A 14,269-nucleotide genomic window follows, 5' to 3' on the forward strand; every position below is an offset into this window, starting at 1 on the left:
TTCACTCATTTATATTGATCTACGTTCTGCCACGTGGCTCTTTACCTCTCTCCTCCATTCTGTGTGTCTGACTCCCTCCAAGTCTGACTGTGGAAATCCCACCTCTTTTCTTCCCAGAGTTCCTCTCTCTCCCCAGAAGTCCTACCTATTCTCTCCTGCCTATCTATTGACCATTCAGCTCTTTATTAAATCAATCAGAAGATGCCTTAGGCAGAGATACATCTTCCCAGTGTACAAAAAGATTATTCTACAATACTTAACTCCCTCACATGCCCAAAGACTTATCTCCTAGGTGATTCTAGATCCTTTCTAGATCTAGAATCTCAATACTCTCAAGTTGACTCTAAATACTAAGCATCACACATGGTTACCTCTTTTCAAATTTGATCACAGATGATACCAACTGGGATTCATTAGGTTAATTGTCAGTGTAAATCTTACGGAATTCTTATCCTCTTCAAATATAGTGTGATGACTTTTCATTGTAACTCTTGGATCTGATATAAAGAGCCTGTGCTGTCTGATGTGGCAGCATAACTATAATGCAAACGTTTCTGTGAATGAGGCAAGAGGACTGTGAGCTTGAGGGCACTCTACGTAGCAAGTCTCAAGTCACCCTGCGTCATACAGTGTGGCAGTGTTTCAAAACAGTGATAAATCAAAACTACAATAGGAAAAAGCCCCATTTCCTCAGATATGGAGTAGCAGTTCTCACTCGGCCTTAGTAAGAGAAGGGAAAATAGACATGAAGCTGCATGTGCAAGCTCGGGGTGTTATTCGGGTTACTTTTAGCTTTATTGTCACAGGACAGCTAAACTGTATAAGCTAGTAATTGCTCCAAAATAATCAATGAAATAAAGCCCAAGAGAACATATTAGATCACTCATTCCAACTGATGGTCTCATATCCTAGTAATTATGGAACCTAATTAGCTTTGTGGTTTGCTGCCATCTGAACAAATGAATCCTCAAGTGGTTTCTTCTCATACTCATCACTTCTTCAGAAATTAGGACCTGTTAGGCCAAGGTTTCTCATTCTTCCTGGATTCTTCAGCTATGCAATCTGAATTAAGGAGCTAAAAACCATTCTGTGACTCCTATAGAACTCAAGGTCCATTGGGCATTTAAAATTCAGACCAGGTCCTGCATCTGCTCAGTGTGAGTTTGCTAGCTCTGGGCTTGTTACTCAATCTCTCTGGCCCTCTAGTCTGTCAAAATTCTGGAGGTTAGAAATCCAAAGTCAAGGTGTGTGTAGGACCAAGACCTTGTGTCTTCAGCTTCTTGGTAGTCAGAGACATTTCTTGGGTTTATCTTTACAATTTTTCCTCCATGGTATTTACTGAGTGAGAGACATTACTGAAAACTCCTTCACACAAGCCCCAATTACTAGAGTATGAAAACAGTTCATAGTTAATCAGGAAGAATTTTATTGGAAATCTCTATCATATTCATGTTGTATCTAGTCAATAAAATTAGCATGACACTTAATTTGCACAAATATTTTTAAGAGTCAAATGTTAACCATCACTTCTTAGACTACTAATTACAATTTAAAACATTAAATTAGAATGGCTATAAAGAGATATGCAGAGACCACACAAACGAGTTCTGTTCTGAGCTATAGAATAAATTAATGCATTTTTTGTTTTGTTTTGGGCCTTTTAAAAAGGGGAATTTTATTTTCACAGAGGGGTAGAGCTGAGGAAGAGGCTGCAAAGCTACTTCTGCATGCTCCAAGGACAAACACTCTAATCTTCCCATGGGCCATGGCTTTGGGGATGACCCACAGAGGGGAAAGAAGGTTCACACTACCCCAGGGGTTCTCAGGTTAGGAAGAAACATGAAAGTGACACATTTCTTAAACATGTCAGTGGCTGTAAACAGGGCGGGGGGGATCTTTGCTCTGCAGGGGATCTTTGACAATTCCTCATCAGGGGAGAGGTCCCTAATTCCTTTTTAGGACTAAGAGAAATTTCAGAGAGAGTCATGGGAGCTGGGCAACCCCAGAACAATGTGCCACACCTCGCCAGGTCAGACAAGTGAGCCATGAGCTTCACCACAGCACACAAAGACAACGTTGTACTAACATTGTACTAACATTAGGTCAGTACGCTAGAAGATAGGGATATAGTTCTCCACCTTGGCATGATGGAGCACTGGCCAAAGCATTTAGCAATCCACACAAAAGTGCCACAGTCCATGCCAGAGGTGCAGCGAGTTGCAATTGAAGTTCAGGTGTCAGCCCAGCAGAAGGGAATCCTCGCATGGGTCAATCTCATTTAGGCAAGCCCACCGGACTTTAGACCCCGAAATGCCTTTTGCTTCTGCTGTGCCTTTACATGTTTGCTGGGGCTTCCTTTCTCTGGTATCTAGCATGGTGTGAGTAGATGTGGAGATACCACTGCCTGTGATAGAATGTGTTCATCTCTTGGAAACAGCCTGTTCTACTGGGCATTTTTACTTGTGGATTGTCGAGAAGACCCCTCCCTAAGCCGTACTGTCTGACTTAATAATAGTAATAATAGCTTATTCAGAGTTTTGATGAATAAAAATATTTCACAGCCAGGATCTGTGAGTCTCACCTAGGGAGCTTCGGGGAGTGTAGTTCAAGTTAATGACTAACAGTTGAGTCCCAATAGCCCAGCTAGTTTAAATTCTTTTAACCTTAATGTCAGGAGATGTGCTCACAGGTCTCATAGAGCATCACAGTGGACACAAAGCTTTGAAAGTAACAAAATTAGACTAAGATGCTTCGTTAAATAATTTTGAGGTGAGAAACCCAAGAACACAACCTAAAGTTTTAGAAAAGCACATCGCTGAATGAGGAACTCTTTAAGATCAGGGAACAAGAACAAAGCAGCCCAATTATTACTGGCTGCCATGCTCTCCTTGCTAGGTTTGGTTGATGACCAATTGTGATAATTAATTCCTTATAACCGTTTACATTCTCAATCTATTGATGTGAAAAAACTATTAACGAATGGATATATAGCCTAAAGATTTAAGTAGAGCCGACTGATTCTTTTTCATATATAAAAATTTAGGTTTGTGATTCCTTTAAGATTCTTTACAAAATTACCTTTCAAGATAAGTAATAAAGTAATTGGTCCTTTCTTTGTAACTGAAAAAGGCAGCCTGCCAGTAAAAGACCTAACAAAAACACCTTGATTGCCACATGGTTAACCTATAACAAATTGCTTGGGTATGAATGGATGTGGGTTCTTGGGATGATTTGTTTTCCACCTGTAATACATAAAATGTTTAATCAGGTGAGGGAGATGGAAAACATGTTTTTACCTATAATCACTCACTTGAGAAATGGAATGCAACTGTTTTGACTCTTGTACCTGCCTGCAAGGTTCTGTTGGGGTAGAAAAGCTGTAAAACAACATGAGATAAAAGAGAATAAAGAGAGAGAAAAAATAAAAAAGGAAACCATCAAGAGAGCTTGTGAGTGCCTTTTTCCCTAACCCAGGGTCTTGTTACCTGCACCCTCAAAAAGTAGTTTGTATTCTGGGTAGGAATCAGCTACGTTCTTGACCTGTTCATGGAAATCAGCCCAAGCCAGCTGAGCCAAGCCCTCAGGATTGAGTCAGCCACGGTGTGGAAAGAGGTGGGCATAGTCCTTCTTGAACAGTTCTGTGGTGATAATGAAGGTGTAGCAGTCTGCTTCAAACTCTTAAGACAGAACACCTGGCATTAACTCCGGTCCTCCCTAATAAAGTGCAGAATTTGTAGAAGGACTCCAGATAGGCTTTGTAAAGCGTACTTTGGATTATCTCGATGTTCAGCTCATCAAGGTCCTGCTTTGAGATGCAGTCCTGGAAAAAAAAAAAAGACACCAGGGGTGTGTCCACCAGAATGGCCCTGTAGAACTCTGTAGGTGTCTGTGTGATGTTCATGACCTTCGTCTTCTCCAAACTGCCCAGTGAGTGGCACTTGAGCACAAGGTCAGTGATTGAACAGCAGTGCAATTTGCCTGTGATGAGCAGGATCATGTTGTCAATCATGTAGCTCTAAGTAATGAAGTCCAGGACCACTGCTCCCTCCACCGCCAAGTTGTTTTTCTGGGAGCTATATTTTAACATGGAAAATGGTTACTTGAAGGGATTAGTGTGTGGCTTGAAGGCTGGAATGCTCAGTAAGGCGGACTACCTCAACCTGGTGCCTAGGACGCTAGAGGACTTGAAGCTGCACCTGCAGCCTACAGAGTATGACAACTTCCTGGCCCACGAAGCATCACCTATAACAGTGTATGTCATCAATGACAACAAGCTCAAGAAGAAGATGGAAGTAAAGCTCTACTACATGAAAAAAATGAATGCATTGTAAGTCATCTTAAAATACGAAAAACAATATAAGACCTCAAAGACTTTGTATATGACCATTTGAAATTGATTGAAAGGCTTCATTTGAACATGTTATTATCCTTTTTACTTTTTGTTTTTCCTAAACTCAGACCACAAGAAATGGCCGGACCATAGGAAAACTAAAATTCTGTACTGAAATATGACTTCTGAAAAGGATATTCGTCAATAAATATAGAAAGCTATTTACATTTTTCTTTAAGTGTTCAACCTAACAAGTCTACATTTGGAATAAAATGTATCTTCTTAAGAACACCTTTCTAGCAGAGATTTATTTGGTGAGGACGTCTGCTGGAAAATCAACTTGTTTTAGGAAAGTTTAACTTGGGCAATTCTAATTATTGCATAAATAAAAGTTCCATTCCCAGGTAGCTAATGCCTCCACCTTTTTCTCTGTATTTTACACCTTTGGTCATTTTGTTGCCCACTTCTACCAATGGGCAAAACCACTACCACCACCACCACCACCACCACCACCACCACCACCACCACCAACAACAACAACAACAACAACAACAACAACAAAATCAACCAACCAACCAAACAAACAAAAACAATACAGGAAAGGGAAGTAGTGGGGAAGTAGTTTTCTTATGTTAATGATTCTGGTGAATGGGGTTTACTGATTATTTCTGGATTTCATCTATCTTTCAGGATCAAGTACCATGAGTTCATTTGATAATTGCTTTTGTTATCACTTTTATTGTATGAATGTTTGAGATACTGCATTAAAAGGAGACAACATATATTGGCTAGAAAATATATAAAGTACATTAAGGAAGATAAACATGGTATTATATATTTAGATGAGTTTTCTACAAACAAGAGATCAGATTATGTTTTGAGAAAAATTAAAGACAAGACAAGTACCTTTTAATATTAAATCTTATTAGAGAAAAAGAGGGAGGCAATCGGCTTTTTATATATTCACAACACAATGATATTCAATGTTGTACATTAGTAACATTTAATGACAATAGATTTGTTTATAATAAGTAAGCAGCACCTAAGCTGTATTAACTTGATGCTAATTAAGCAGTACCTGGAAATAACTTACTTAGCCCTGTCTTAAAGGTCGAAATTGGAGTGTGACAATAGAGAGTACTTATATTTTAATATGGTATCTGAAAGCTTTGACAAGATATAATAGGACAGCAGGGACAAGTTACTCTTACTGAAAACACAAAATGTTTTCTCATTAAATGTTATGAATTAGTCAGTTTTTTATTACTAGTATGAAATACTTAAGATAGTGACCTCTATAAAAATATAAGGTTAATTTCACTTACAGATTAGGAGGTTCAAGGGCATAGTGCTTGCATTGTCTCAGTACTGAGGAGGCAGCTTATGTGTGAATGGCAGCGGTGGAAGCCTTTGTTGGAATAAGCAGATTTTACCTTGATATAGAAAGCAGAGGCCAGGCTTGCTCTATTTATAGCAGCTTTCTCCCAAAGGATTCCAAGAGAACTTAAACTCTCAATTTCCTCTGTGAGTAGGGCTGAAGTACACTTCTCTTCTATTTGCCTTTGTTTCCTAAAAATTGAAGTGGGGGATTTGAAGTTACTTGAAGGTATGTTTTATAAATAACATTTTATTAAAATACAGTAACTTCCATTCATTTCTGTATTGTTTATAACTGTGTTGTGGAATAATCTTAGTACACTGTAAATTAGTATTGCTCCCATTGGTAATAAAACATTGACTGGCCAATAGCTAGGCAGGGTTTTTGGGGAAGAAATAATGGGGAAGAAGGAGGGCAGAGTGAGAGATGTCACCAGCCAGAAAGGAAGAAAGACATGCAGGGGAGGTAAAAGCCACAAGTCTCAGGGTAGCACATAGATTAATAGAAATGGGTTCATTTAAGTTGTAAGAGTTGGTTAGTAATAAGTCCGAGCTATCAGCTGACTGGTCAATTATAATTAATACGTTATTGGGTGGTTATTTGGGAAGTGGTTGGTGGAACAGAGTTGATTGTGGTCCCGAGGAAAAACTCTACCTACATAACTGCATTGGACTATAAAGGTAAAATTAAATAGTTGTGAAAAAGACCAGCTGGTCAGTAAAGTTTCAGTATTACCTGCTCCTTTCTAGAAAAAGTTTTGAACCCTTGACCAAGCTATCTTAGATTTCTTCCTACTGTGATTTCTTTCTACACAACTATGAAAATATTACATACTTTACAACTGCACCCTATGCATAAAATTTTAGTTTCTAATTTATGCAATAGTTCTCCTTTACAGACAACTTGACTTTGTTCTTCATTTTTCATGACTACTGTAAAAAGGGTATGATTTAAAAAAATCTCTAGAGATTTTTCTATTACTTTTTAGTTTTGAGATTATAATAATAAACTTACATAATTTCCCTCTCCCCTTTTCTCTGTTCAAACCCTTCCATATACCCCTCATCACCTTACACTGATTTTTGGTTTTCTTTTAGAACTGGCCTTGAATGCACAATATTCCTGCCTTAATCTCCAAAGATCTGTAAATAAAATGTGCGTTGTTATACTCTGATCCCAATTTTTTTTTTGATACAGGGTCTTACTAAGTAGCCAGGTTACCTTCACACTAGCTATGGTCCTGTCTCACCTTCCTGAACGCTGGGATTACAGGCATAGACCGGTACAGGGATCTCACCAAAGATGACCACTCACAGAGTCTTTACTCCAGCTGGCTGGGATCCCACCCAAGTGTTTGGGTACCTAAGTGTGGCTCATGGGTTTTTAAGGTGAGAGACCTCATCTAGGCATCTCATGTGGCAGCTTCAGGGGGCCCTTTCCAGAGTAAGCAGCTTGAAGCCGAGCAGTTTAACAGAAGCTGAGATAATCAGTTTCCTGGAGGTTGGTTGGAAGGAGTTCTACACAAACAGGCAGCTAAGATTAACAGATGACCGGAGGGGGTTCAGCACAAACAAGCAGTTTTAACAAAGGCTAATTTAGATAGGCCATCCTGACCTTCGATACCTAGAATAGAGTTGGATAGTTTTTCACGCGATTCTCCATCAAGGAGATCAGATTCTGGTTAAACCTGGAAAAGCCTCATCAAGAATACAAGATGGAGGAACCTCTGCACTGTTTTGCCCCATCACACCACCACCATACCCTGTCAAATGACGATCTTAAGCATTGTAAACAAACTTTGTGATGTAGCATTTAGAGACTCCTATGAATAAAGTAAGGAGAAAACCCTATTTGGGAACTCTGATTTCTTATTTCAATGGCGTGACTTTTAAAAGAAATACTAGCAACGTATTACAGTATCAGGATATGTACAAAACAAATTTTGTATCTTGAACAACAGACAACGTGGGTTATTGGCAGCAAGCCATCATATGCTCTCGCAGTAATCTCCCCACAGCACACTCTAACCCAATCCCCAGCCAGATACCAGCACTAAGATATCTTCCAATTCCACAGATCTGTATATTACAGACTTTAGAAGAATATAGTAGGTGTGTGTTTGTGGCTGTTTTTTCCTTCCCTCTTTCTTCCCTTTGTTGTTGGAGTACCAGAGTCCCAGCAGCAGCACATGATGGGCTGTTACTGAGGGAGCTCGGAGCTGCTGTAGGCAGGGGATAAGGGCGCCTCTCCACTCCAAGAAGATGGGACAAGTCATAGTGACACATGGTGGAGTGAGCAGAGGGTTAACTTGAAAAATGACAGGAGCACCACCCAAGCCTGGCTGAAGGGCCAGGAGCCACACAAATACCTGCTGTATGTTCCCTTCACATTCTTTATGAATTATATGAGTCTGTGTGGGTCAATTAAAAATTATATAAAACTTGTAAATACACTAGAAAAGATCACAGAATTGTCATCTATGTACTACAAGTTGCTAGACCAAAGTATTAAGGGACAAAATTACACATCCCTCATATTTCAAAACATTTGACATCTTTGAAGCACATGTGTGCTGCTTTCCACTAGCAACCCCCAAAAAGAAACCAAACAGACCAAGCTTCCCTCAACCCCAGAGACCTTGAGCCACAAGGGGCCCTGCCAGATGACAGTGGCAGTGGTTATATAGCTTGGCACAGCTGGAGAACAGACGGCAGAAACACAACAAAAAGGGAAAATGTCTTTGATAAAACTGTGGCATTAAAGAATGAAAAAGGATGGAAGCATGCAGCTCTGCCAGTCAGGCTGGCCAAAGCAGGGACACAGATGACCTTGGAAGCTGACTCCAAGATTGCTGGGAACCCGACCTGTCAGAAAGCTGAATGTCAATGGTGGTTAGTTTCTTTGATTTAGCATGTTTACAAGGTTAATCAGTGCTGTGTTGCATAGCTGTGATCCATTCTTTTTCTATTATCAAATAATTATATGTAAGGTTGTAACATAACTACATTTAAATTTTTTTGAGATTGTTTAACAAAGCAATTGCACTTCTCTGTTCCCACCAGCAGTGTATAAGGGTTCCAATTTGTTCACATTCTTGCCAATATTCTCATTATCTGTTTTTTGATTATAGCCATCCTAGTGAACATGAAGTGGCAACTCACTATTGTTTTGATTTGCATTTCCATAATGGTTAATAATGCTGAACATCTTTTCATGTGCTTATTGGCTATTTACATATCTTCTTTGGAAAATTTCTATTCAGTTCTTTCTCCTATTTTTATCGAGTACAATCCTGGATTGCTTTCTATTGCTGTGACAAATATCATAACCACTTTCACTTACATACCACAGTCATTCCCAGGAGGAACTCAAGGCAGAAGCCTGGCTAACACAGTCTGCTGGACTCTCCTACAACAGTCATTAATCAAGAAAATGCCTCCAAGACTTGCCTCCTGGCAATCTGATGGAAACATTTTCTTAATTGAGGGTCTTCCCAGGTAACTCTTTCTTATGTCAAGTTGACAAAAACTAACTAGCATGTGGCTTTTTAGAGTTATGTTATTAAACATCATTTATACACTTTATACACAATCTTGTATAATATATATGAGTCACTTTTTTTTTTTACCATTTCTAGGGTTGTCTTTTTACATTCTTTTTTTTAATTTATTTATTTATTAAGTATTTCTGCCTCGTCCCCACAACCGCTTCCCATTTTCCTCCCCCTCCCCTGATCAAGTCCCCCTCCCTCATCTGCTCGAAGAGCAATCAGGGTTCCCTGACCTGTGGGAAGCCCAAGGACTGCCCACCTCTATCCAGGTCTCGTAAGGTGAGCATCCAAACTGCCTAGGCTCCCACAAAGCCAGTACGTGCAGTAGGATCAAAAACCCACTGCAATTGTTCTTGAATTCTCAGTATTCCTCAATGTCCGCTATGTTCAGCTAGTCCGGATTTATCCCATGCTTTTTCAGACCTAGGCCAGCTGGCCTTGGTGAGATCCCAATAGAACATCCCCAATGTCTTAGTGTGTGGGTGCACCCCTCGTGGTCCTGAGTTCCTTGCTCGTGCTCCGTCTCCTTCTGCTCCTGATTTGGACCTTGAGATTTCTGTCCGGTGCTCCAATGTGGGTCTCTGTCTCTGTCTCCTTTCATCGCCTGATGAAGGTTAATATTCCTGAGGATGCCTATGTGTTTGTCTTTGGATTCACCTTCTTATTTAGCTTCTCTAGGAGCATGAATTATAAGCTCAATGTCCTTTATTTATGGCTAGAAACCAAATATGAGTGAGTACATCCCATGTTCCTCTTTTTGGGTCTGGCTTACCTCACTCAGGATAGTGTTTTCTATTTCCATCCATTTGTATGCAAAATTCAAGAAGTCCTTGTTTTTTACTGCTGAGTAATACTCTAATATGTATATATTCCATACTTTCTTCATCCATTCTTCCGTTGAAGGGCATCTAGGTTGTTTCCAGGTTCTGGCTATTACAAACAATGCTGCCATGAACATAGTTGACTGGGAGAAGATCTTCACCAACCCTGCAACTGACAAAGGTTTGATCTCCAAAATATATAAAGAACTCAAGAAACTAGACCGCAAAAGGCTAATCAACCCAATTATAAAATGGGGCACTGATCTGAATAGAGAATTCTCAACAGAAGAACTTCAAATGGCCAAAAGACACTTAAGGTCATGCTCAACTTCCTTAGCGATCAGGGAAATGCAAATCAAGACAACTTTAAGATACCACCTTACACCTGTCAGAATGGCTAAAATAAAAAAGACCAATGATAGCCTTTGCTGGAGAGGTTGTGGAGAAAGGGGTACACTCACCCATTGCTGGTGGGAATGCAAACTTGTGCAACCACTCTGGAAAGCAGTGTTTCGGTTTCTCAGGAAATTCGGGATCAACCTACCCCTGGATCCAGCAATACCACTCTTGGGAATATACCCAAGAGAGGCCCTATCATACAACAAAAGTCTTTTTACATTCTTAATAGTATCATTTAAAGCACAAAAGTTAGTTTGTGGGGCTGGGTAGACAACTCAGTCAATAAGGTGCTTTCTTTCTAAGCATGATGGCCTGAGTTCACCCCTCAGAAGCCTTTTTTTTTTAAAAGCCACAGTTGATTTCCAAAGTGACTGTACAAGTTTGCACTTCCATCTGCAATGGAAGAATGTTCCCCTTACTCCAAATCCTCTCCAGCATACGCTGTCATCAGTGCTTTTGATCTTAGCCATTCTGACAGGTTTAAGATAGTATCTCAGAGTAGTTTTGATTTGTATTTCCCTTATGACTAAGAATGCTGAGCAGGTCCTTAAGTGTCTTCTGGCCATTTGAGAATTTTTTGGGTGGATTCTCTGTTTAGATCAATACCCCATTTTAAAAATTGGAAGCTAGGTAACAAGAAGAACCCTAAGAGAAACATACATATATCCCTCTGAGAAGGAGAAGTAAAGAAGGTCTGAGAAAATTGGGACCATAGGAGTGGGGGAAGAAGGGAAGGCAGAAGGGGAGGAGGAGAGAAGGAGAGAGGAAGGAGAACATGAGGGAATGGGATGGTTGAGATAGGGAAATGACAGAGAGGAAGAGCAAGAACAGAGATATCTTAATTGAGGGAGTCATTATGGAGCTAGCAAGAAACCCGGCACGCGTGACATTCCCAGGAATCCACAAGGATGACCCTAGCTAAGACCCTAAGCAAGTGGAGAGGGTGCCTGAACTGGCCTTTCCTAGTAATCAGATTGGTGACTACCTTGTCATCATAAAACCTTCATCCAGAGCCGGGCGGTAGTGGAGCACGCCATTAATCCCAGCACTCGGGAGGGAGAGGCAGGCGGATCTCTGTGAGTTCGAGGCCAGCCTGGTCTACAAGAGCTAGTTCCAGGACAGGAACCAAAAGCTACGGAGAAACCCTGTCTCGAAAAATTAAAAAAACAAATTCATCCAGTAACTGATGGAAACAGATGTAGAGATTTACAGGGAAGCACTGGGCTGAGCTCCCAAAGTCCAGTCAAAGAGAGGGAGGAGTGATAATATAAGCAAATAAGTCAAGACCATGATGGGGATACCCACAAAAACACCTTACTAATCAGAGCTCACTAACTCTGGACTGGCAGTGGAGGAACCAGCAGAGGACCAAACCAGGGCCTTTGAATGTGGGTGATAGTTGTATGGCTAGGGAAGTCTGTGGGGCCACTGGCAGTGAGACCAGATTTTATCCCTAGTGCATGAACTGGCTTTTTGGACCCATTCTCTTTGGAGAGATACCTTGCTCAGACTAGATATAGTGGGGAGGGCCTTGGTCATGCCTTAAAGTGATGTGATAGACATTGTTGACTCCCCATGGGAAGTCTTACCCTCTCTGAGGAGTGGGTGGGGCTGGGATGGGGAAAAGATGGAGGGAGCAGGAGGAGGAGAGGGAGTAGACATGGGATTGGTATGTAAAATAAGAAAACAAACAAATTTTAAAGAAGCCACAAATGGTGGTTTCCACTTGCAATCCCAAGTCTTGGAGGTGACAACACAAACATCCATGGAGTTCACTGGGCCAGTCAGAGTAGCCTACTTAAAAAGTTCCAAGCCAACAAGGAACCTTGCTCCAAACTAAAAAGGATGCTATTTTAGGAACAACACTAGAAGTTATCTTCTGGCTACCACATGTACCTGTACACACATGTGCACTTCCCTACCCAAATGCACACACAGACTATGTTCTTGAACACACAAAATTAATTTTGGTCATCAGTTTTTCTGTTGGGTAAATTTTATTGCTAGTCTCACATCCATAAAACCATTGCTTAACCCCAAGTGATGAATATGTACTCACATTTTCTAATTAAGAGTTTTGTGGTTTGGGCATTTACATTTTAGTTTCTGATCTGTCCTGATGATGACATTTCATAATTATTTTGGCTCTACCTTCATTCTTTTGTATGTAGATATGCAGTGTCTTGGCACTCTTTGTTGAAGAGTTCATTTTTTTCCTCATTGAATGACTGTGACAATTTTGCCAGAAATCAATTAACAATTAATATAAGGGTTTCTTTTTGGGACTCTACACTTTATTAAAGTAATTTCTATATTTCTAGCTGTACACCAATAAAATATTTTGGAAGTTTTGCCACTGGGAATTGAGGGTCCTCCAACTTTGTTTTCATACCCTAAATGCTTTAACTAGAATGTTCAGGGAAATATTTAACGAAACGGTTAAGTAGAAATAAACACTCTTGTCCCATTCCTGACTTAGGAGCTCAGAATATAGCTTTTCATCATAAAGTAAGATGGAGTGCTAGAGATAGCTCAGCAGATAAAGGTGCTTGTCATGCAAGCCCTGGCAGCCTGTTTTCAATTCCTAGAACTTATGTGAATGTGGGAGGCAAGAACTGACTATACACAGTTGTCCTCTACCCTCCTTACTCTGCCCTCATCATGCACACATACTCAATATTAATAAGTAAATGAGAATCCATGGGCTGGAGAGATGGTTTGGCAGTTAAAAGTACTTGCTGATCTTCCAGAAGTCATTTTTCAGCACTCACATCAGGCAGCTCACAACTGCTAGCCACTTGAGCTCCAGGGGATCTGAAACCCTCTTTAGGCCTCTCTGACCACATGTGCATATATATACTCATAAGTAACAAACATAAATATTAAAAAGATTTTAAAATATGCTATTGTGATCCTGTCAGGTTAAGACAATCTTCTTCTGTGCCTAGTTTATTAAGCACTGTTTTCAGGAAAGGGTGTTATATTTATTAAATACTTTTTCTGAATTTACTGAAGTGACCATATGAATTTGGTTATTTATTCTATTAACATCATTTGTTACAATGATTTTTAGATGCTGGATTACTCTGAAGATCTGAGATAGACACCACTAGGCATGTTGTACAGTCTTTGTTAAATGTTATAGGACTCTGGTTTGAATTTGCAATGCTCCTGTTTTAAATGATTGTTTCCACAAGCTGGGTGGTGGTGGCACACGCCTTTAACTCCAGCACTTGGGATGCAGAGGCAGGCCTCTGTGAGTTCAATGCCAGCCTAGTCTACAGAGCGAGTTCCATGACAAGCTCCAAAAGTACACAGAGAAACCCTGTCTCAAAAAAAAAAAAACAAAAAAAAACAACCAACCAACCAACCAACCAACCAACCAACCAACCAACCAACCAAAATGCTTGTTTCCTAGCTGGTGCTCCTATTTTTGAAGACGGTGGAACCATTAGGAAGTGGGGACTAGCTAGCAAACAGGTCACTAGGAGCCAGCCTTTGAAGGTTGTAGCTTGGCTGCTGGTCCAGACCTGGAGTTCTGTTCTGCTATGATGTGAACAGCCATTGCTAGCACGATGGACTGAAACCCACTGCAACTGCGAGCGAAAATAAACTTTTCAGTTCTTGTTTCTGTTGTTTATTTTACTCACAAAAATGGAAAAGCAATACGGGTTCATTTGATAGTACTTTTTTTTTTGTAAATTTATGTACTTATCAGAGACATTATTCTGTGTGTTTTCCTTTGTTGTGCAGCAGACCGAATTGTGAAAAGTTCCCTCTTGCAATTTTCA

The 14,269-nt window shown here is 40.2% G+C and overlaps 1 pseudogene; it reads right to left on the bottom strand.

Annotated features, from left to right (window-relative positions):
• Positions 1-3,465: 3,465 nt before the first annotated feature.
• LOC121444272 lies at positions 3,466-4,087 on the bottom strand (annotated as a pseudogene).
• Between the last annotated feature and the right edge of the window lie 10,182 nt (positions 4,088-14,269).

The sequence above is a fragment of the Microtus oregoni genome, unplaced genomic scaffold (genome assembly GCF_018167655.1).
Source record: "Microtus oregoni isolate MIOR12 unplaced genomic scaffold, Mior012 000119F_ref0000445, whole genome shotgun sequence".
NCBI lineage: Eukaryota > Metazoa > Chordata > Mammalia > Rodentia > Cricetidae > Microtus > Microtus oregoni.